This window comes from Eutrema salsugineum, unplaced genomic scaffold (genome assembly GCF_000478725.1).
Source record: "Eutrema salsugineum unplaced genomic scaffold, Eutsalg1_0 scaffold_10, whole genome shotgun sequence".
NCBI lineage: Eukaryota > Viridiplantae > Streptophyta > Magnoliopsida > Brassicales > Brassicaceae > Eutrema > Eutrema salsugineum.
The window spans coordinates 1204218-1228972 of NW_006256908.1; the positions used below are offsets into that span (position 1 = coordinate 1204218).

Genomic DNA, 24755 nt, shown 5'->3' on the forward strand with positions numbered 1-24755 from the left:
CTGGTACAGAGCTGGCATTGGTTGAAGTCGTTCACGGAGCAGGAAAAGAGGTGGTTGTGGCTGAGGATGAAGAAGGAACAGAGAGTGACCCTGAAACAGCATTGAAGCGGGCCAAGAAAGCAAAGCCAGGTTCTGAGGAAAGAGAGCCAACTTTTGATGACTACTTTGACATGTTCAGAGATGCAAAAGTGCAGCAAACCAAGTTCCCTGATATGGAGCTGCTGAGGAAGATGGGTATTCTTGAAGAAGTTCAGCTCATTTTCAACAACATGGGGTTTGGTGGATTCTTTGAGATTAGAGATGTGGCTCATGATGATGTTACACAAGAATTTCTTGCATCCCTTCAAGTTTGTGGATATGGCCCAAGAGATGCAAGAATCAAAGAGGGCAATGGTCTTGGGCACATAGAATTCACAATAGATGGTGCACAACACCATGTAAGCTTCAAAGAACTTGATGAGATCTTTGCTTTTACAAGACCTGCACAAGAAGAGACAGTGAAGTTCACATACCCTGATCACATGATCACTGACTTGTGGGATACAATTGCTTTTGGGAGCTTCAGAGGAGGAAGATGCAAGAGTTCATGGATAAGAAACCCAGCAATCCGCTATGCTCACAAGGTGCTTTGCCAAATGTTCTTTACCAAGCACAATGATGGAGTGGTGCATCTAGCCGACATGGAGCTATTGGGTATGGGTCTTCATCCTCTCATCAGTCACTTGAAGAGCAAGAGAGAGTTTCACCTTCCACATTACATCCCTTCTAGTGGTGCATTCTTGGCACGCCAAATGCTGATTTACAAGGACATTGCTTGGAGTGAGGGTAAAAGAAAGAAGCTCACTAAGTTGCACAATGGATGGCTAGTGACAAGGATTCTGAAAGCAAGAGGTTTTGTCTTTGATAATGTTGCAGTCAGACCTGGGTTGATTGATGAAGTTACCCTCACCAAGGTTGGGTTTCTAAAAGAAAGCAATGGTGTACACTTCTTGTACAAGCTCTTGCAAGATGAAAAAGTTCATGTTCTGTTGCCAAACCCAGCCATCACCACTCTCACAGAAAGGCACAATGTCTCCTTTATTGTCCTAAAAGATCAGCTCTACAACTCAGCCATTCACCCTCCAATCCCCAAATGTAAGAAGCCAATCAGTTCTAAGGGTAAAGAGCCAGTTGAAGAGGAGGACATAACTAGGACCGCTGGTTGTGAGAATGAGGGGCCAAGAGATTTTGAAAGAAGGATGGGTGCAGGAAGGTATCACTTTGATCCTTACTTTTGGGGTGAGCCTGACTATCACACAAGGAAGCTGTATTCCAGAGTTAACACCCTTCAGAAATGGTGCAAATGGCAAGACAAAACGATCCACAAGCTGGTCGACTGTGTTAGGCAGCTTAAGAAGAAGGTTAAAAAGCTCACAGCTCCAGCCACCTCACCCAAACGAGATACAAGAGAAGAGGTGGGAGAAAGCTCAGCTGCCAATGACCTTGTGCTACCACCAGGAAAAGAAGATTGGGTGAATCCGGCCACAGCGTTCCAACCAGACTCACCTGAGAGCAGCCCACCCAGATATTCCACCCCATCATGTTCAACCTCCAATCCATCCCATTACTTGGGATCAGACCTCAGCGATTGAGGTAAACACTCAAAACCTTGTAAATAGCATGTAGATCTTTCTTTTTCTTTTGCATTCTACTTGTTTACTTTGTTTTAAACTCCTTTCTCATGCTTTTATAACACAGGGGACTGTGTTATTTAAGTGTGGGGGAGGAGTTTCATCCTTTACTAATCATGTTTTCTCTTCTCTTATTTTACACTTTGAGTCTTGAGTCACATTTTAGTTGCATATTCATGTAGTCTCATCTAAGTGCATATAAAAACCAAAAAAATGATCATGTAGTTGCATTCTCATTTTTTAGGATTGAGTCTAGATTACATTTGCATATAGGTTGCATCTTGCAGGGAGTAATGATAGGTTTTCTAGAGAGTATATCACTTTGAGAACTTGAATTGAATATGCTTGTGAATCTTTTTCTGTGCTTGCAAAGTCTGAAATGATTTGAATCTGAGAACCAAGTTTGAATTGAACTCAACTCTAATTAAACGGGAACCTTGAACTTGACTTGAAAATATCTTGTGATGCATTGTTTGAAAAAGCTTGTGGATACCAATATACATACTTGAGCTAGAACCACTGTTTTTACCACTCTTTTCCTTAGCTCAAGTAGCTGAATCCACATCATGGATCAGTTCCCATACCTTGAACCCATCCTTCTTTCAAGCCAATGTTTGTGTGTGAATTGAAAGGCCATCTTGGATCAAACTTAGCAGAAAGTGTTAGGTTTAGAGCGACAAGGGCAGGTCTCATTGAGTGCTGTGTTCCAACATCAAGGAACTGAGAGTTTTGGCGAGGAATAAGTGTGGGGGAAAAGACCTTTTGGTGAGTGGAAAAAGGTGAGATGAGTGGAAAAGAGAGAGTGAAAATAGCAAGTGAGGAAGCTTTGAGTAGAGGGTGGGGTGTGATGAGTCTTTGCCCTTGTATGCATAGGTTGCTTTTTACCTTTAGCATTCTGCCAAAGTTTGATCATTCATAGAGAGATCCCTTTGCTGCATTTAACTCACTTGAACACTGATGAGATCATTTTAATCTCATAGCCTCTCCCTAGCCAAGCCAGCTTGTTTAAACCTTGCATCATGAGATCCACCTGATAAAAGCTTAATGAATGTGAAAGAGTTGAGAGAGAGAAGAACTTGTGGAGATTCCTTGCTGAGTTGATATATATCTGAGTATGACTTTGCATTGCATAATTGAGCATGAACTTGAGTTCTCATTGTGATCACTTCTCTCAAAATGAAAATGTGAACTCCCGTTGCATACAACCTCTTTCTCTCATTTGCTCTTTTTGCTTGAGGACAAGCAAAGGACAAGTGTGGGGGAGTTGATATGTTCATAATTTGCATCATTTAGGTTGCATAAATCATTCCAAATCATGTTTTATTTCATGCATTTTAGGTCCTTAGGGTTTGTTTTAGAACTTAGGAGATGCATTAGGTCCCAATCAGTCTATTGCATGTTTTGAGTGTCTATCAGGTGAATGTGGAGCTGAAAAGATGAATCCAGGAGGTGGAATGGTGAGCAAAGCTTGAAAAAGTGGAAAAATTGGGTCTTGGGAGATTATCGGCCATTCTCGCTGGCCAGGAAGGTTTTATCGGCCATTCTCGCTGGCCAGGAAGGTTTTACCGGCCATTTTCATGTACCGCGGGAAGCTTTACCGGCCATTTCCATGTACCGCGAATGAAGTGTATCGGCCAAAATCTCCGGGTGTGAACGAGTCTCAGAAATCGCCTGTCCGGGGAGCCTTCCGGTCCGATTCAGACGGCGGGTGCTTCATAGAAGTTGGAGAAGACTTGATCACGGTTTCATAGCAATTGGAATCGTGGGATTCGGACGCGTGAGCAGAGAGTTAAGCTCGTCGGAAGGAACCCCTGTCTCGCAGCTGTTCCGGACCGAGCAGATCAGTTCTGAAGGATGCGCAGGACGGTGCACTTCCAGGCCGATTCAGTTTCCGGAATGCGAGATGGTCCAGACAGCCCAAAGCGACCAAGTTAAGCATGCCGCGATAGAATGCCATGGTCCACACTTGGCCGTGGCAACTTTTGTGCACCCTCGGCCAATGACACGATCTTCATGCCACGGTCTACACCTGACTGTGGCAAGCATACACTTGGCTGAGAAGAATCTTGCAACCTTCGGCGATTGACACGGCCTAAATGCCACGGTCTGGGGGTTTGACCGTGGCAACCTTTACATACCTTCGGCTCTTGGCACGGTCTGAATGCCACGGTCTGGACGCTTGACCGTGGCAACCTTTACACATCTTCGGCGTTTGACACGGTAGCTTGCCACGAGTTCCAGATGAAGCTTGATCAGACCGTGGCATCAAAATGAACCAAGAACACAAATGAAGTCTTTGACACGGTCAGGAATGCCACGGTCACACCAAGGACACACCAGACCGTGGCAAACCTTTCTTTGCCCATCAAGGCCGGGTCAGTACCCGGTTTGTTCCGGGTTGACCCGGTTCGCCCAAGCCCCCTTTATAATGTTTTTAGACCTAATTTGTAGAGGAGGACTTAATCTACTTTTAGTCTTTTTCCCCCTTTTTGTGAAAAACCACTGAATACACTTTGTTTTAGAGAGTTTAAATCGATTTTGCAGTTTCTTTCCATCTGGTTCATCATTTCTTATCATCAGAATCAACTTCTAATCATGATTAACAACACATCTTGCAAAGGGTTTAGTGTGTTGATCATGATTAGTGAGTAGTCACCTTAATGAGGTTCTAGTTGTGTAGGTTAGGGTGCTAAAGTGTTAGATTAGGAGTGCTTCGGGCTAGATTCATTGGTTCATTTCTCTAAACAACTGTTCTCTATGCTAGATCCTTGATAATCACTTGAGATCTAGATTCTGGAAATTTCATGCACCAAAAGTGTTTGATGAAGTTCCTGAAAGAGTTGTGTTAGAGTTTTAAGTAATTTTTCATCATGGGAATGATTTGTTAAATCCTTGAATGATCATTGAGAACTGTTTATTAATGCATATTGATTCATATTTCACAAATGGGAATTTGGTTTAAAAATGGATTGGTATAGGGGTTAATACTTTCATGAGAGGATTAACCTAGATTAGAATTCTTAATCACTTGAATCATGTCTCATCATTGTCATTAGCATTTCTAGTTTAACACCAAAGCACCCTGACCAACTATCATGTCTAGAATCTCATGCCTCCATCATATCATATTCACATCATATCATTAGTCATTGTCATTAGTCTTTAATCCTGTTTATGTTTATAGTTGTCTTTAGATTAATCAAAACCCACTCTTGTTTGCTTGAATTAAGAACTTGATCATATAGCTTAGTGTCTAACACCACATCTGGATTGATAAACCTCTTTGTGCTACATTGACAAGGGGATTGATAGCCCTGAGACCCTAAAAAAGTCTTGTCTATCAAAAAGTTTGTGAAAAGTTGCCACGGTCAAGCCCTAGACCATGGCATTCAGACCGTGTCAATCGCCGAAGGTGTGTAAAAGTTGCCACGGTCAAATCCTAGACCGTGGCATTCAAACCGTGTCAATTGCTGAATGCTTGTAAAGTCCTTCCCAGCCAAATGTCTCTTTGCCACGGTCAAATGTAGACCGTGGCATGAAGATTGTGTCAATCGCCGAAGGATTTCAATTAAGTGCCACGGCCAAGTGTGGACCGTGGCATTCCATCGCGGCATGTTTCACTTAGCTCGCGTCATTCAGGGCTGTTTAGACCACTTCGAATTCCGGAGAGTGTAACTCATAAGATACTTGTTCGAATTGAGTAATCCCGGTTTCAGAGGACAGCAGACTCATATATCTCCAACTTTGGTGAAGGAAGCTTCGGTGATTGGGAAGTGGAAGGCTTCCTGGAGGGCTCATCTTCGCAGTGCATTTACACGATCAGAGAGAGGCGTCTAGACATGTGTCCTTTCCGGAGACCGTATCTTCCTGCTCATAGCTCCGAATTGAATGATCTTGGACGTTCGGGAAAGAGAACTCAAATGTCTCTGATTCTCATGAAGACCCCGGAAACTGAATCGGCCTGGAAGTGCACCGTCCTTTGCATTCTTCAGAGTTCATCGGCTTGGTCCAAAACAGAAGCGAGACAGGGGTTTCTTCCGACGAGCTTAACTCTCTGCTCACGCGTCCGAATTCCATGATTTCACTTGCTGTGGAACCGTGATCCAATCTTCTCCAACTTTGATGAAGCACCCGCCAACTGAATCGAACCGGAAGGTTCCCCGGACAGGCGATTTCAGAAACGTGTCTGCACCCGGAGATTTTGGCCGATACAATCCACTCGCGGTACGTGAGAATGGCCGATAAAATCCACCCGCGGTACGCGTTTTGGCCGAGAAAAACCTTCCTGGTGCGCGAGAATGGCCGATAACCTCCAAAGACCCAATTTCAACATTTTTCAAGCCTTGACCACCATTCCATTTCCTGGATTCATCTTTCCAATTCCAAATAGCTCCAAATACACCTGATAAACACTCAAAACATGCAAAGACTCATTGGGACCTAATGCATCTCCTAAGTTCTAAAACAAACCCTAAGGACCTAAAATGCATGAAATAAAACATGATTTGGAATGAATTATGCAACCTAAATGATGCAAATTATGAACATATCAACAATCTCAGTTTGAAGCTGTCTTCAGATACCCCATTGATCTTAGTGAGATCACAAACTCTGTCAAACTGATCTAGATGCTCCAAGGGATCCTCTATAGGTAAGCCATGGAACTTCTGATTCTGAACCATATTGATCAAAGAGGCCTTCACCTCAAAGTTGTTGTTTTGGACAGGAGGTGGCCTGATTCCTGCTCCATACTGGTGTGCATAAGCTCGGTCATTCTCACCAATAAAGACTGGTGGAGGCTGATGACGTATGGGTGGGTTTGGGTGGGGCTGTGGCTTGTTAACTTGAGGTAGGTCTTGGTTCTGGTTACCATGAGCGTGTCCCTGATGGACCTGAGCCTGTTGAGCCTGAATTCCAATCCTATTACCAGCTCTTTGACCGTGATCAGCTTCTTGTGCCTGATGCTCATTCCCAACTTGCTGATTCATTCCTAACCTCTCCAAGTGAACAACTCTTTCTCTTTGTCTTCTGGCCTGGCTTCTTGTGATCATAAACCTGAAAACAAAGACAGAGCTTGAAGGGTGATCAGTAAAAAAAAATAAACTTGATCTCAAAAACTATATCAGAAACTTATGCTAACAATCCCCACACAATATGGCAACGGCGCCAATTGATAACTAAGGTTTTTCAAGGCTCTAAATAACGGTTATCAATCCCCTTGTCAAATTAGTATAACGGGTGTCAATCCATATGTGTGGTAGTTAGGCACTATTTTATGTGACAAGTTCTTAAGTCAAGCTGAATAAAAGATGAGTTTGGTGAAACCAGCAACAAGAAAGCATAAACAAGAAACAAACAAGAAATGATTAATGAACTACTAAACAAGCAAGCAAACAAAATGATGATAAAGCAAATGATGAAAGATAAACCTCTAGATGTGATCATTGATTAGGGTGACCAAACAATCTCTCAACCAAGAAGACTGAATCTTATACAGAAAGACATAAAAAGCAATCACATGATCTCAAACATTTCAACTTAGAACTCTAATCTAGACTAATCCTCTCATGAAGGCATTAATCTCTACACTAATCCACTTTCAAACCAAATTCTCATTTGTGAAATATAAACTAATGAGCATTAAGAAACAGTTCTAATATGTCATTTATGCTTCAAACAAACATTCCCATGGCATTTAAAACATAAACCCTTAAGTTAGCTCTTTCAGGCATTTCATCGAACACTTTTGGTGCATGAAATGCCTATGAACCCAGATTTCACTTTCCCAAGGAAATCTGGCATTAGGAGCAGCTAACTAAGGAAATGAAATGAGAATCTAAACCCTAAACATCACAAATCAAACATCTAAGAACCCTAATCTACACACCTAGAAGTTTAAAAAGATGACTACTCACTAATCATGAAGAACACATCTAATCTTTTGCAAGAGATGATGTTAATCATGATTAGAAGTAGAAATGAGATGATGAGATGATAAGAAACAGCTTTGGAATGATCAAATCCCTTCAGATCTCTCTTAATCAAAAACATTTTTACAATAAAAAGGAAAGAAAACTAGAGAGAAAACTAAGTAGAAGATAAGATGTCTAGGGTTTTTCTCCAAAAAGCTATATATACTAAGTGCTAATGAACCGGGTCAGCCCGGAACAAACCGGGTCCTGACCCGGCTATAGTGGGTAAAGTGGGGAATGTGCGGGTTGGTCCAGTGTCTCCCAGGTCGCATGCCCAAGTCGCACAGGTGAAGAACTTGTCTTGTGAGACTTAAATCGCTTGGTTTTAGCCGCACGCCTAAGTAGGTGTGTTTTGCGAGTCTTTGTGCGGCTTAATCTTCGTCTTCTTCAACTCGCAGGACCAAGGCAGTTTCTGGGGAATGTACATGTGCGACTTGGTCATCCCTTAGTCCCAAGCCGCATGCCCAAGTCGGAGTAGATTGCGAGTGATCGTGCGGCTTAGTTTCAAGCGCGGCCAACTCGCATGCCTAAGTCGCATGATTGTGGACTTGGCATTTTTCTTGATCGGGAGCCTCAGACCTTATCCAGTGATAGCTTACCCGCACTTCTCAACTCGAAGCATCAATTTCCAGGCATTCATGTTCAGGCATGCGAGTTAACCAAGTCGCAAGACTATCTCCCAGCATTCAGAGCAGCTTGGACCACTTCGCATTCCGGGAGGCGTACCTTCCAGGATACTGGTCCGAATTGTGTGATTCATGTTTCAGAGGACAGAAGACTCGTATATCTCCAACTTTGGTGAAGAAAGCTTTGGCGCTTGGGAAGTGGAAGGCTTCCTGGAGGGCTCATCTTCGCAGTGCATTTACACGATCAGAGAGAGGCGTCTAGACATGTGTCCATTCTGGAAACGTTAACTTTTTTTATCATAGATCCGAATTGAATGATCTTGGACGTTTTGGAAAGAAGACTCAAATATCTCTGATTCTCATGAAGGCCTCGTAAACCGAATCGGCCTGGAAGTGCGCCGTCCTTCGCGTTCTTCGGAGTTCATCGGGTCGGTCCAAGATGGCAGCGAGACAGGAGTTTATTCCGACGAGCTTAACTTTCTTCTCACGCGTCCGAATTCCATGATTCCACTTGCTCTGGAACCATGATCCAATCTTCTCCAACTTTGATGAAGCCCCCGACAACTGAATCGGACCGGAAGGTTCCCCGGACAGGCGATCATTCAGGAGTATCGGATTGCTCCGGAATGGATGCAAGAGAGGTCTGTCTTCCGGTGCCGTATCTTTCAGCTCAGTGCTCCAAATGCCTTTAATCAACCTGTCGTGGGTTCTTGACTCAATTATCTCCAACTTTGCTGAAGACTCTGTAAGCTGAATCGCCCGGCAAGAGCTTCCGGTGACGCGATTTCGGAAATGTATCTGTACCCGGGATTTTTGGCCGAGAGACTTGACCGCGGTACGTGTTTTTGGCCGAGAAAGCTACCCGCGGGAGGGATTTTGGCCGAGTATCTTCGGCCATCAGTACAGCATTTTGCCGAGAAACCCAAAATTGCTCCTTTTCACCATTTTTGATCATTTCAACTCCATTTGTTCATCTGAATCACATCCTCCACTCCAAATAGGCTCCAAAAGCACCTGTTTAACACTCCAAACCATGAAAAACTCTCTTGGACCTAATGCAATCTCCTAAGTTATAAAACAATGCCTAAAGACCTAAAATGCATGAGATAAGACATGATTTGGACTAAAATATGTACACTAGAAGATGTAATTTATGAATATATCAGAGAAGCAAGTTTGAATTGAACTCAACTCTAATAAGTGAAAACCTTGAACTTGACTTGAAACTATCATTTGCTGTATTGTTTGAATAAGCTTGTGGATACCAATATACATATTTGAGCTAGAATCCTGTTTTTACCATCCTCTTCCTTAGCTCAAATAGCTGAATCTGCATAATAGATCAGTTTTCCTCACCCTGAACCCATCCTTCTTTCAAGCCAATTGTTTGTGTGTGATTAAGAGGCCACCTTGGACCAAACTTAGCAGAAAGTGTTAGGTTTAGGGCGACAAGGGAAAGTCTCATTGAGTGTCAAGTTCCATCATCAAGGAGCTGAGAGATTTGGCGAGAACTAAGTGTGGGGGAATACTTGTTGGTGAGTGGAAAAAGGAGAGATGAGTGGAAATAAAAGGAGAATGGTTAGAACTAGGGGATAGAAAAAGAAAAGATTAGTTCCGGTGGCTTTGACAGAGGGCTAACTACCTCCGGGAGGAACTCCTGTGGATCGGGAAGTGAGAGGAAGTGATGGAAAACAGAGTGACGTACCAAAGGAAGCAGATATGGTTTTGAACGAACACGTGATTGAGAAAGAGGAATTAAGTGTTGCAGGGCAATAGAAGAAATCGGGATCGTGGGCAGGGGTGTTGCAAACAAATCCTAAAATGCATCGATATGAATACAAAGTTGATGACGTGAATGGAGTGCCCACTATCAAGGTTCCAAAAGAAGTTGTGGAGAACTCGCCGCCACTATAGGAAACTTTACTGGTTGGAAAGTTTCTTGATACAGCTCCTTACATTGGAAAAATGCATGTGCTTGTAAACAGGATCTGGCCCCTCTCGGAAAAATCTGTGAAGATCGATGTTTTTGTTGTAGACAAAACCACAGTGAAGTTTAGAATTAAGGATGATGAGGTCAGAAACAGAGTTCTAAAAAGGAGAATGTGGAATTTGTGCAATGTGCCGATGGTTGTTTCAAAATGGAGTCCTATTGCGGAAGAGGTGCAGCCCGAGCTGCAATCTATTCCATTGTGGGTTACGGTCAAGAATGTGCCCCGCTCTATGTTTGCGTGGAAAGGGTTATCATTTTTGACAAGCCCAATTGGTGAACCGAAGAGTCTACATCCTGAAACAGAGTTGTGTAAGAGCTTTGAAGAAGCTAAGGTGTTTGTGGAGGCAGATTTGACGAGGGAACTCCCAAAATTCTATACCTTTGATATGGAAAATGGTGAACAGGTGCTGGTTCAATATGAATATCCTTGGCTACCATCAAAGTGTAACGGATGCGGAAAATGGGGACACAAGACAGACAAATGCATTTATAAACCTAGCGTGGGGGGTGGATCACCAAAGAAAAATATTCCTAAAGGGCATATCTAGGTTGAAAAAGTGGTGAAGAACACTAGCTCGACATCAACTGAACAAATAGAGAGATTGGAACAGGTTCAGATGGGGACTAATGAGAATGTGGAACAGAGTCTGGAGAAGGGAGAGGAAGATAAAGAGGGAGAATGGAGTACACCATCAAATCCGGTAAAATCACCTACAAAGGTGACAAAAGACTCCAAGTATGGAGAGGTGAGTATTCTAAGTTCTCGTTTTGAGGCTCTTAGTGGTATGGAGGATGAAGCAGGGGACATTAGAGAAGAGAACTTGGAAGAGAGAGAAATGGAAATCAGTTCGAAACAGAATGAAACAGAGAGCATGACTGTAGCGGTTGTTTCAACTGAGTTGGATTCGGGCAAAGAACTCACGGATATCCCAAAACTTTTGGAGACGGGGACAAGGCAATCTCTCCGACTTGCCAGTAAAGAGGCCCAGAAACCAATGACAAAGGATGTACAGTTGAATGCTAAGGAAACTCGAGGCATTCACGGCAAAGGTCACTCACGTAAATTAAATTAATATGTTGGGTTTCTTCTGGAATATGAGGGGATTGAACAAAAGGAGTAAGCATACAGTTGTGAAGGATTGGATAAAGCAACGAGGGTTTGATTTTGGGTGTCTTATAGAAACAAAGGTTAAGGAAACAAAGGCAAAAAAGGTGGTTGATGAAGTGTTTAGAGATTGGTCCTGCATTACTAGCTATGAGCACCATAGGCTTGGCCGGCTATGGGTCGTTTGGAACAAAAATGTCTGCGTGACACCTCTGTTTAAAACATAACAAATGATCTCATGTTCGATACAGATACAGGGTATGGAGGAGCCAGTGCTGATATCTTTTATCTATGCTTCAAATTCGGTGGAAGAGAGGAAAAGGTTATGGGAGGATTTAAAAATTCATCATGATTCTCCTATGTTCCAAGGCAAAGGTTGGCTGATTTGCGGAGACTTTAATGAGATTCTTGAGGGGGCTGAGCACTCTTTATTCGATACTTCTCCAACAATTCCTGCTGGTATGAGGGATTTCCAAGATCTAGTAAGTTATTGTGAACTTATAGATTTGAGCTACCATGGCCCCAAGTTTACTTGGTGTAATAAGCGAGTGGAAGGAGTGATAAGCAAAAAACTTGACAGAGTGTTAGTAAACCAAGCATGGATATCACGATTTACACAATCATATTGTGTTTTTGAATCGGGTGGATGCTCTGATCACACTAGATGCAGACTCTATATAAAGGAAGCAGAGGTAAAGGTTAGAAGGCCTTTCAAGTTTACAAACGCCATCAGTTCTTTCCCAGGGTTTAGGGACCAGATTCAGGAGGAGTGGAGCTCGTCGCCTCCTCTTTACCACTCCACTTCTGCGCTTCATCGATTCACTAAAAAGCTGAAGGATCTTAAACCAAAAATCAGGAGTATGGGAAAACAAATGCTTATTGATATCACTAAAAGGACAAAAGAAGCTTACAAGCTCCTTTGTGAATACCAGCAGGAAACGATGCTTCATCCAACTACAGGAGCTATAGAAGCTGAACGCAGCGCCTATGAAAAGTGGAGTAGATTGGCAGAAATTGAGGAAAAGTATTTGCGACAGAAGGCCAAGTTGTTCTGGTTAAAAGTGGGGGATCAAAACAATAAGGTTTTTTACTTGGCAGCAAAGATAAGAGAAACAAGGAACAATATCAGAGAAATTAATTGCCCGGATGGATCTATAGTCTCTGATGCCGAGGGTATTAAGAGTGAAGCAGAGCGCCATTTCTATGAATTTATGAGTCAGATGCCAAATGGGTTTCAACCGTGGACAGTAGAGGAGCTGAGAGAGCTGCTTGAGTTTCGGTGCAGTGATGAGGATCACCAATTACTTCTCCAGGAAGTGTCTGATGAAGATGTTAAAACTGTCTTGTTCAAAATGCCAAAGGAAAAATCACCAGGCCCTGATGGTTATACCCAAGAATTTTCAAAGAAACTTGGCCTATAGTGGGAAAGGATTTGGTGGTAGCGGTTCAATCCTTTTTTAAGCTTGGTTTTCTTCCCAAGGGTGCAAATTCGACGATATTAGCATTGATACCAAAGAAGAAGGAGGCTAAGACTATGAAAGATTACAGACCAATCTCATGTTGTAATGTAATCTACAAGATCATATCAAAGATTCTTGCAAATAGGCTGAAAGTTGTGCTTCCGAAGTTCATCGCCCCTAATCAATCAGCATTTGTCAAAGATCGTCTGTTAATGGAAAATCTACTCCTTGCCACTGAGCTGGTCAAGGATTATGATAAAGAAACCATTACTCCAAGGTGTGCTATGAAAATAGACATATCCAAAGCTTTTGATTCAGTTCAATGGAGGTTTGTGCTGAACACACTCAAGGATTTGATCATCCCAGAAAAATATGTTCACTGGATCGATTTATGTATCTCCACTGCCTCCTTTTCAGTACAAGTAAATGGTGAACTTGCTGGGTATTTTGGAAGCAAAAGAGGACTTAGGCAGGGGTGCTCTCTCTCACCATACCTCTTTGTTATATGTATGAATGTTCTGTCAAAAAAACTGGACAAAGCAGCTTTGGAAGAAAAGTTTGGTTATCATCCTACTTGTCAAGAGCTAAACCTTACCCACTTATGTTTCGCTGATGATCTAATGGTGTTTGTGGATGGGAATAAAAGATCGGTGGAGGGTGTTTTGGAGGTTTTTGATGATTTTGTACCCACTCTGGTTTGCATATTAGCTTGGAGAAATCAACCATCTACATGGCTGGTATTGAGACTGTAGAAAAGGAAGCTATTCTTGAACAGTTTCCGTTTGAGTCAGGAAATCTCCCAGTGCGATACCTTGGGCTCCCGCTTCTAACAAGGAGAATGACATCAGCTGATTACTTACCGCTTATAAAAAAGATCAGGTCTCAGATCACCTCTTGGTCTGCGAGACCTTATCATTTGGTGGCAGGCTTCAGCTTCTGAACTCAGTTGTTTTTAGCCTCACAAATTTCTGGATATCAGCATTTAGGCATCCAAAGTCGTGTATACAGGAGATAGACAAGCTGTGTTCAGCCTTCTTATGGTCAGGGCCAGCTTTAAACTCGAGAAAAACAAAAGTTGCTTGGTCGGTGGTTACTACTCCAAAGAGAGAAGGAGGACATGGACTAAAATCATTGGAGGTGGCTAATAAGGTCAGTGTTCTCAAAATTATTTGGAGGCTTTTGTTCAAGCAATCGAATTCACACGGGTGTCCGAGAATTACTTTTTTTTATTTTAGGTATCATATGAACAGGCTTGAGAAAAACCTTGTATAGCTTCCTCGATTTCTCGATAAAAAGAAATATGACCAACTGTGGTTCGAATATATATACAAAAAGTTTCTTTTTTACACTTCTTACTATTGGATAGTGTGCATAAATCTCATGATAGTTACCAAAAGATTCATAGTGAACTTCGATAGGAACTTCTCTTGAAGCAATAACGCGTTGATCTAATTGCCACCGAAGCCACAAAGGACTATCTGAATTGATTATTTTCTGCCGATAAGCTCCAATTGCATCATAAGAATTGCAAAAAAAGGGTTCTTTCATATACTTATTGTTTGTTTCGTAAATTATTTCATTTTGATAGTTTTTTCGATTCCATGGATTATATATGTTTGCAAAAATACCTCGACGAGTACCGCTCGTTAATACATAGAGTCCAATAAGCATATCTTGAGTCGGTACATTATGGGTGGACTGGGTCAAGCAACATTTAATAAGAATGGGCTCTTTCTGGTTAGTAATGGAGAATTCTGTGAGGGGATCATGGATATGGAAGAAACTACTGAAATATAGAGCTGTGGCAAAAAATCTGCATAAATGGAAGTTGAAAAATGGATACTCTATTTCATTCTGGTTTGACGAGTGGAGCTCAATGGGTTGTCTCTTTGATATATTTGGCTCGCGAGGATGCATAGACCTGGGCGTATCTCTGAATGTCACTTTGGGCAGTATATTAGACAGACCTACAACCAGAAGACACCGATACCCACTTCTGAGACAGGTCGAAGATGAGCTTGTTGAAGCCCAGAGAAATAGAGTGGTGGATGTGGAGGATGTTGCACTCTGGAAGAACAAAACCGGTCTTTACACTAGTCGATTCCTCACCAAAGATACTCTGGGGAACTTGAGGTCTCCAAATCCTGAATGGGAAGCTCACAAAGCTATCTGGTTCCAGTTTACAACGCCAAAGTATGCTTTTGTGACTTGGCTTGCAGCTCGTAACAAACTAGAAACAGGGGAAAGAATGGAGAGATGGAACATTAATGTAAATCTGTGATGCTCTTTCTGCACGGAACCAAGAGAAACTCGCGAGCACCTATTCTTTAGCTGTCCTTTTACGAGCCTGATATGGGAGAAGCTGCTAAAGGGAATTCAGGGCACCAACTATACGAGCAATTGATAAAGTATTCTCGCCATCCTGATGACGATGGGGACAAAGGATTTACGATCATTCATTGTGAAGTATGCATTTCAGATGGCAATACATTCAATCTGGAGGGAGAGAAATCGGCGAAGACATGGAGAGGACCACTGTATGAATGAACAACTTCTGAAAACAATGGATGTCATTATGAGAAACAGGCTCAGCACAATCAGATTGCAAGGAAAACATCAGTTTGCAGATGGTGTAAGAGTGTGGTTTGCCACAAAAGCTCCTTAGATAAGTTAGAAATTTTATGCCATTAAAACAGTCGAACTTTTATCATTAAAAGTCCATGTAAAAAGTCTTTCTTTTTTGAATATAATTTAACATATTATTCAAAAAAAAAAAAAGAAAAAGAAAAGAAATCAGTCATGGAGTTTTGAGTCAAAAAAAGTGAGCTCTAGTGTTTTGAAATGAAAGAGTCTAGCCTCTAAGTGAAAAGAAAAGAAAAGGAGCCAAAGAGCTCAAATGTTTTAAAAAGAAAGAAAAAAGAGGCTAGAGGTTACAAAAGAAAGTGAAAAAGAGCTATGAAAGTTTGAACTCCAAGACTTGTGCATGGAAAGAAAAAGTGAATCCCCTAGTGAGAGAGGAAAGAGTGTGAAAAGTAAGCAAGTCAGGAAACTTTGAGTAGAGTGTGGGGTGGGATGAGTTCTTGCCCTCGTATGCATAGGTTGCCTTTTACCTTTAGCATTCTGCCAAAGTTTGGTCATTCATAGAGAGATCCCTTGCTGCATTGAACCCACTCAGGCGCTGATGAGATCATTTTAGTCTCATAACCTCACCCTAGCCAAACCAGCTTGTTTAGACATTGCATCATTTGATTCACTTGGTTAAAAGCTTAATGAATGTCAAATACTTGAGGAATAAGAGAACTTGTGGAGATTTCTTGTTGTGTTGTTATATCTGAGTATGGTCTTGCATTGCATATTGAGCATGAACTTGAATTCTCTTAGTGGTCACTTCTCTCAAAAGGAAATATGAGCTCCCAATGCATTCAATCTCTCTCTCTCATTTGTTCTTTTTGCTTGAGGGCAAGAAAAGGACAAGTGTGGGGGAGTTGATATATTCATAATTTGCATCATTTAGGATTGCATTTTTGGTCCAAATATTGAGTCTAATGCATACATTTAGGTAGTTTTCAATGCTTTTGTCATTATAGTTGGTTTAGGATAGGAAATGCATTAGATCCTATAGATTCTTGCATTTTGGAGTGTTTACAGGTCATTTGGAGAAAAAAGGGAGCATTTGGGACAGAAGCCGTGGATAGACCCTCGTGTGAATGCATCAGAACCGGACAAGTGGATAGAAGCCGACAATCCCTCTACTTCATGACCTCATAAGGAGAACTTTTATTGCGATTCAGCCTCCGGTGTCTTCTTCAAGATTCCAGAGGGTTGCGTCTAGTTTCCAGAACGCTTGCGATCACTCAATTTTGAGGTTGGAGCTGAAAGTTACGCCAATCAGAAGGACCCCATCTCTCGCAGCCGCTAAAGGACCAAAACGACGCGCCTCAAAGAACCGGTGAAACGGAGCCCTTGCCGACGTCTGCTGGACTTGGACCCTTCATCAAAGTTATAGCTGACACAGCCATCTGGCTCACAGAGTTGACAGAACGAGGTTCGGACAACTGAGCTGGGAGTAATGAAGGTTTTGGTTCAGACGGTTTGCATTCATATCGACCAGAAGCATCCAGATGAGAGGTGGTCGATATTTTCTACCTGGGACGCCGAAATAATATCGACCAGAATATCGAGGTGGAGCATGTCGATATGTTCTCAGCCAGACTCGCCGAAATAATATCGACCAAACTATCGACCAAGTGTTTGGTCGATATTCTTGTTAAGAAACTCTTTGAAACGCATCGACCTAAATATCGACTTGTGGCATGTCAATAGGACCTTGTTCCAGTCCGAGTTTTTCAGTCTTTTTGGGCCAATATCCTGGTTGTTAAAGGTTGGACCATTAAGAAAACCCTTAGTATAAATAGTTTTGAGACATTAATGATTAGAAAAAAAAGCTTTATTCTCTTTTCTCTTTGCCTCTTTTGTAAAAACCCAGATTTTGTTAAGAGATATCTCAAGGATTTAATCAATCTAAAGTTGTTTCTTATCATTTTCTCTTCTTATCTTTGCTTCTAATCATGTTTAACATCACCTCTTGCAAAAGATTAGGTGTGTTAAGCATGATTAGTGGGTAGTCTTCTTTTAAGCTTCTAGGTGTGTAGATTAGGGTGCTTAGATGTTTGATTTGTGATATTTAGGTTTAGATTCTCATTTCCTTTCCTTAGTTAGCTGCTCTTAATCCTAGATCTTTGATAATCACTCTGGTCTAGAACTTAGGCATTTCTCCACCCACAAGGTGTTTGATGAAATGCCTGAATGAGCTAACTTAAGGGTTTATGCCTTTTTCATCATGGGAATGATTGTTAAATGCATGAATGACATATTAGCACTGTTTCTTAATGCTCATTAATTCATATTTCACAAATGATGATTTTGTTTGAAAATGGATTAGTGTAGAGGTTAATGCCTTCATGAGAGGATTAATCTAGATTAGAGTTCTAAGTTGATTGGAATTTGAGATCATGTGATGCTTACTTTATCTTTCTGTATAAGATTCAGTCTTTCTTAGCTCTTATGTTGATGCACAAAGAGACTGTTTGGTCATATTAGACTTGGAACCTTATGCTTGTTAATTGCTTATTCACTAATGGGAATTAGTCTTGATTAAGTAATTTGCAAAGTGATTTCTGTCATGGGAATGAATTAATCTGAATTGGAAGTCTAGACTAAAGAATTGCAAGTGTTGCATTGTTTGCTTAGCATCATGAATTAAGCATTGAAAGCACCCTGATCAATGATCACATCTAGAGGTTTAGCTTTATCTTATTTTTGAATTTGAGTCTCTGTTTTGTTTATCTTGTTGCTTGTTCTTAATTACTGCTTGTCTTTGTTTGCTTTATATTTTTAGATCACCTTGTTACCAACTCATCTGCTTATTAGACTTGAATTAAGATAAATCCTCATAGTTCTAGTGTCTAGAATCTCTCCATTTGGATTGATACCTCATTTGGATTGAAAAATTCCTACTATCAACAAGAAGGCGAGCTTGCATTGTTCCCACGTTTGTATAGATCCCCTCGGGAGATTCTTTTCCCATTGATGGGCTTTATCACCAAGACTGAATGGGAACAAGCGGAGCTTGGGGCTGTCTTCTGATACCCCGTTTATCTTGGTCAGGTCGCAAACTAGATCAAATTGGTCTAGGTGCTCTAAAGGATCCTCTCCGGGCAAACAGTGAAACTTGGAGTTCTGCACCATATTAAGCAGGGAAGCTTTAACTTCGAAGTTGTTGTTTTGGCACAGGTGGTGCTTGGATCCCGACTCTATACTGATGTGCATTTGCTCGGTCATTTTCTTCAACAAAGACCGGTGGAGGTTTCCTCTGAGCTGGTGGTGGAGGCTTGATATACTCATATTTTGTCATGATTAGGACTGCATTTTTGTCCAAATATTGAGTCTCATGCATACATTTAGATAGTTTTATTAGAGTTTGCTTTGGTTCTAGCTTTGTTTAAGATTTGCATTAGGTCCTAGAGTTTCCTGCATTTTTGGAGTGTTCTCAGGTCATTTGGAGACTTTTGGGAGCAACTTGGAGCTGGGATCATGAAGGAACCCTCACCTGTGTACAGCAGCTCGGACAGATGGTTTGGTGCAGACGAAACCCTCACTTTGATTGCGTGGGCCGAAGGACTTTCAATGCGATTCAACCTCCGGTGTATTCACCAAGAATCAAGAGGAATGAGTCTAGTTTCTGGAACACTTATAATCAGACGATTTGGAGCCGTGAACTGGGAGATATCGCCATCGGAAGGAACACCTGTCTCGTGGCCCGATCAGGTCTTACGCGATGTGCCTCAAAGAACCGACGAGACGGGGGCTTTGCCAATGTCATACGGGGTTGAACCCTTCACCAAACTTGGAGCTAAGGACGTCATCTAGTTCTTGGTAGTGGAAGATCAAGGTTCGGATCAGTGAGCAAGGAGTTAAGATGGATTTGGCGCAAGCAGTCTACATCCATATCAAGAAGGAATATCGACCAAAATCTGGTCGGTATTACCTTGGAACCTTGACGTTTTTGGCTGGCTTTTGGAAGCCAAATTGCCGAATAAATATCGACGTCCTGCACCGACTGAATTCTGCTCGGTATTGATATCCCTGACGCCGCACCGAGGTGAATTCAGCCGGTGTAGTGTCTCGGTGTAACCAGCCTCAAATCGCCGAAGAAATATCGACGTCCTACACCGGCCAAAATCACCTCGATACATTCTCGCTTCATGACGTTTTTGTGGACCTTTTTTGGGCCAAAACCTAGTTTGTCCGAGGTTGGCCCAGCAAGAAACCCTACCTATATATATGTTTTAGGCATTATCCAGACTAAGCTTTAGTCTCTTTGTTTTCTTTGCCTCTTTTGTGAAAACCCTAAACTTTGTAAGAGAGATCTTCATTTTCTGGGTTGAATCAAGAGAGTAATTAGGGTTTAAAGCTGAAATCTATCATTATCCATCATCTCCATCTTCATTTTCCACCCCTTTGTGAGTTTTAATCAGAGAGATTGAGAGATTTCTGTGTTTAAAGCTGCAAACCCATCATCATCTATCTTCTCCATCTCCATTTCTCATCATTAAACATGCCAATCTTCTCAACTTGCAAAGGTTTAAGAGAGATAAGTATGATTAGTGAGTAGTTTAGCTTAATGAGGTTCTAGATGTGTAGGTTAGGGTGCTAAGGTGTTAGATTAGGAGTGCTTAGGGCTAGATTCATTGATTCATTTCTCTAAACAGCTGTTCTCTAGGCTAGATCCTTGCACATCACTTGTGATCTAGATTCTGGGAATTTCATGCACCATAAGTGATTGATGAAATTCCTGAAAGAGATGTATTAGAGGTTTAAGCATTTGCTGCATGATAATGTTTTGTTATTTGCTTGAATGATCTTTTAGAACTGTTTCTTAATGCTCATAGATTCATATTTCACAAATGATGATTTGGTTTGAAAATGGATTAGTGTAGAGGTTAATGCCTTCATGAGAGGCTTATTCTAGATTAGAGTTCTAAATCACTTGAATCATGTCTCATCATTGTCATTAGCATTCCTGATTTAGCATCAAAGCACACTAGCCAACTATCATGTCTAGAATCTCATGCTTCCATCATTTCATATCATCTCATCTTGTCATTTGCTTGTTTATTTATCATCATCTGCATCTTCACCTAGTTTACATATCATCTTTATTTCAGTTTCATGTTTGTTTGCTTGCCTAGTAGATTAGCTAAAAACTCTTGCTTGATCATCTTGACTTAAGATCACAAGTAACATAGACTAGTGCCTCACACAAAAGTTTGGATTGATAACCCCTTGTACTACAAGACAGGGGATTGATAACCTCTACAAAGAGCCTCGAAAACTCTTAGTTATCAAGGCTGAGGAACGTGTTGTGTTTGCTGCTCATTTCGGGTCGGTTGTTGATTTTGACCATTTTTATGGATCGTTTTAATATCTTATGCAGGTGTTTTAACTCTGTTTTCAATGGTTTTTAATTGATTTCTATGTTTTAGACTTTTAAAAGACTTTTCAGGAAACTTGGACTAAAGATGTGCAATTTGGAACAAATGAGCAATTTTGGATAAATGCAGACCGTCAGAAGTATGGTACTCGATGGAGACATTTTCACCGTCCGATCATCCCCAAAATTGGAAACAACATAGAAGAAACAACCAGCTTTCCAATGCAATTGGTTTGGAGACAATCCAACGGTTATATCTTCAGATATTCCCGATGCACTAAAGACAGAAAATGCAGTCTCGAAGGAGAGCATAGGCCGCGACCGTGGCCAGACCATGATTCCCGCGGTCAGGACCACCGCGACCGCGGCCAGAAAACGTTGACGTCCGAAAGTGACATAATTCAAGCCCAAGTCCAGCCCAATACTCATTCTTCAAACCCTAGACGTTTCCAACGAATTAGAAGGCTATATATACTCGTTTTAGGTCATTATAATGACCAAGCCGTGGAGAGAGAGCAGAGAAAAGCTGCATACCTCGGAGTTGCCGTCTTCGGGAGAAGAAGGAGTCGCCGAAGGAGTCACCATCAATCTCCATCTTCATCCTCGTTCTTCATTCTTTAACTTTCTTTTACTTAATTTCCAGCAAACTACAATACTTTTGTGATGTTTTCATACACCATGATTGAGTAATTCCCTTGTTGGGTTTTAAGGGATTTTTCAAAGGGATTCATGGATTGATTTCTGGTTTATTAGATTAGGGTTTATCTTTAGAGTTCTTTGTCTAAATCTGTGTTTCGTTTATGTGGCTTTGATCGATAATGTAGCTACTGCGATTAGGTTGATTTACTCATCGAAAGTGTTGTTGAATCGATTAATCCTATTTAGATGAACAAATTCTCTTAGACGGCGTGAGTCGATCTAAAGCGTTTTGTAAAATTATCAAACTAATTTATCTAGAAACTTAGAGAACTGAATGGGAGTTTAGTAAATCTGAGTGAATTGATTTGTGATTAATGCTACGTGAGTATGTTAGTCTGAGTTTGATTTCAGGAACACATCTATAGAAAACTCTATGTTTTATTCTCTTCTTAGCTATTCTATGATTTCCGGCGAATTTCCTAACGCCCAACACCTTCTCGTATTGATTTGATCTTATTTTTTTCTTGTTTTTAAGTTTATTATTTGCTATTTTCGTCACTGTTCACAAACCCCAAACAAACACCCATATTTTCATCTTAGCTCAGTTCTCATCTCAAGTAAACTCGTATTGCAGTTACTTGGTCTTCAGTGGATCGATCCCTAAGTACTACAACGTACATCTGTGCGCTTACAGAAAACTAGGGTTAAAACCTGAGCACATCAAGTTTTTGGCGCCGTTGCCGGGGACCTTTAACGTTGCCTACGAGTTTCAGGTCAGAATCGAGTCTAAGGTACATTCTTTTGTTCATTTTTGAAAAAAAAAAAATATATTTATTATTTTATATAAAAATATATATACATATATAGAAATTAATATAAAAACGAAAAATATAAATTTATATATATAACTAAAAAAAATATTTCTTATTATATAAAATATATATATATAAATCTATATATTAACATCAAAAAAAATTATATATATATAAACTAAAAACAAAAACAAAAAAAAACAAAAAAAATATTATATATATACATAAAGTAAATAATTAATTAATTTAAAAAAAAACACACACACACACAAAAAAAATTAGAGATGGGCGATAACAATAGACACTTGCAAGGTTTAGATAGGCTTAGAGATAACCACCACGTCCAGCAAAACGTTGAAGAGCACGCTAGTTTTCAAAACGCTCCTTGCTTAACTCTAAGAGATTATAACAATCCATATGCTTTCTATGAGAATCGTTCTCCCATTAGTCTACAACCCATCAACGTAGACTATGAGATAAGTCCGAAGCTCATAAAATTGGTCAAGCAGAACCCGTTCCATGGCAATGCATCGGAGAACCCTATGGATCATCTTGAAGATTTTGAAGAAATCTGCAGCACTAAGCAATCGATCGGAGTTCCTGCAGATTTCATAAAGTGCAAGTTGTTTCCATTTTCTCTTTGTGATAAGGCACGTGCATGGTTTAAGTCTTTGTCTCCTGGTTCACTTGGATCATGGGACGAATGCAAGGCCGCCTTCCTTAACCATTTCTACACCACCTCTAGATCAAACTTCTTTAGAGACAAGATTTTTAGGTTCCAACAAAAAGGAGGCGAACCTTTTCATGAAACTTGGGATCGTTATAAAGTCTACATTAGAGAATGTCCTCACCACGGTTTTACAGCGACATGCATCTTGAACACTTTCTACGATGGTCTTGAATGCACATCTAAGGCACCTCTAAATGTAGCAAACGATGGAAACTTCATGACAATGACTGTAGAAGAAGCTTACATCTTGAGTAATAATCTTGCTGCAAGCAGCAGAAACAATTGTCCTGATCAAGGAAGAATATCACGTTCTACTTCCCATGATCATAAGGAGATTGCAGAACTTAAAGCCATGGTGAAATTGTTTCTCCAAAACCAGCAGCGTTCTGTTAATGTCTGCGAAACAGTTAATGCAGCTGAGATTAATCATCAACTTGGAGCACAAGATCACACCCATATAAATCTCCAATCTGCTCCAAAATCACCCCCAACCTCTCAAGACGACAAGCTCGAGCTTATGGTGCAACCACTTCTTATGAAGCTGCAAAGATTAGCAGACGATGTGGATATAAGAGTGGACTGCTTATACACTGACCTTAATGGTAAATTTGAAGCTCTTTCCACTCATGTTGATAGCATGGACGTGCAGCTATCACAAACAATAGATGGTTGAAAAAGCACCGAAGCTATGGAGACACGAATCGCTGAGGTACATGAAGAAATCGCCCAAGACATCCGCAACCTTGAGCTTAAGTTAGACATCATGAATGATCACCTCAACAAGAACAATGAGGAGTCATTTCAGAAGTTCACTAACCTCTCAACTCATGTCAAGATGCTCGAGAAACAAATCGGACAAATTGGAGAAAGTGTGAAGAGACAAGATGGTCACCTTCCAGGAAAAACCGTAGACAATCCAATGTGGCGTTGCAATGTCATAAACACTGATGGTGAGAGAGAAGTCACGCCTATTCCTAGCAATCAGGACACTGGAGTTGAATCTCCAGTATGTCCTTAAGAGTATAATGCAATAGGCAAAGTTCCACACCAAAGGAAGCTTCATAAGATAAACGATTCGGTGAAGTTTGTCTTCCCCTGCATAATTGAAGGTATGGAATTTTCTGACTCTCTATGTGACACAGGAGCGAATGTGAATGTGATGTCTAAAGCAATTGCAACCGAGCTGGGGATATGTGATATCAAACCTCCTCACGGTTCTGTTAAGTTTGGAGACAATTCAAGCACGATTCCATATGGTTTCGTAACGGATTTGATGGTGCAAGTAGGAGGGTGTCTTGTTCCTGTTGATTTTCACATTCTTGAGATGGAAAATGACTCTCCCAGGGCGTTAATATTTGGAAGTTCATTCCTTGCAACAGTGGGGGCAGTTGTTGATTATCCCAACCGAAGAGTTTGTTTTCCTAAAGTTAAAAAGAGAATCTTCTATCCTGCAGTCTGTAGTGGTGGAAGCTCTTACTGTATAACCATCTACAAGGAAGAGAAGTTGATTCTAGACCCTGGAGATAACAAGGGAAGGTGCCAACACGTTTCTATACAAGCCCCGTTAGTCGAGCCTAAGGGAGTTGTCGAGTTAAGAAAATCAAAACACAAAGCAAGGAAGTCTAAGCGCAAATCAAAGAAATCTAAGGACAAAGCTACCTCACCTGGTGCAAGCTCGACATCGACCTCTCAAGACCCTATTGGAGACGTGGAGAAAGATGGTAATGCTAAAGTAATCACCCCAGAGACACGTCCAGC

General features: G+C 41.1%; 1 non-coding gene across 1 annotated transcript; it reads right to left on the minus strand.

Moving 5' to 3' along the window:
- Nucleotides 1-23015: 23015 nt before the first annotated feature.
- Nucleotides 23016-23126, minus strand: LOC112081733. The gene has a single exon (XR_002896655.1). It is a non-coding gene; the product is annotated as a small nucleolar RNA R71 (small nucleolar RNA).
- Nucleotides 23127-24755: the final 1629 nt, after the last annotated feature.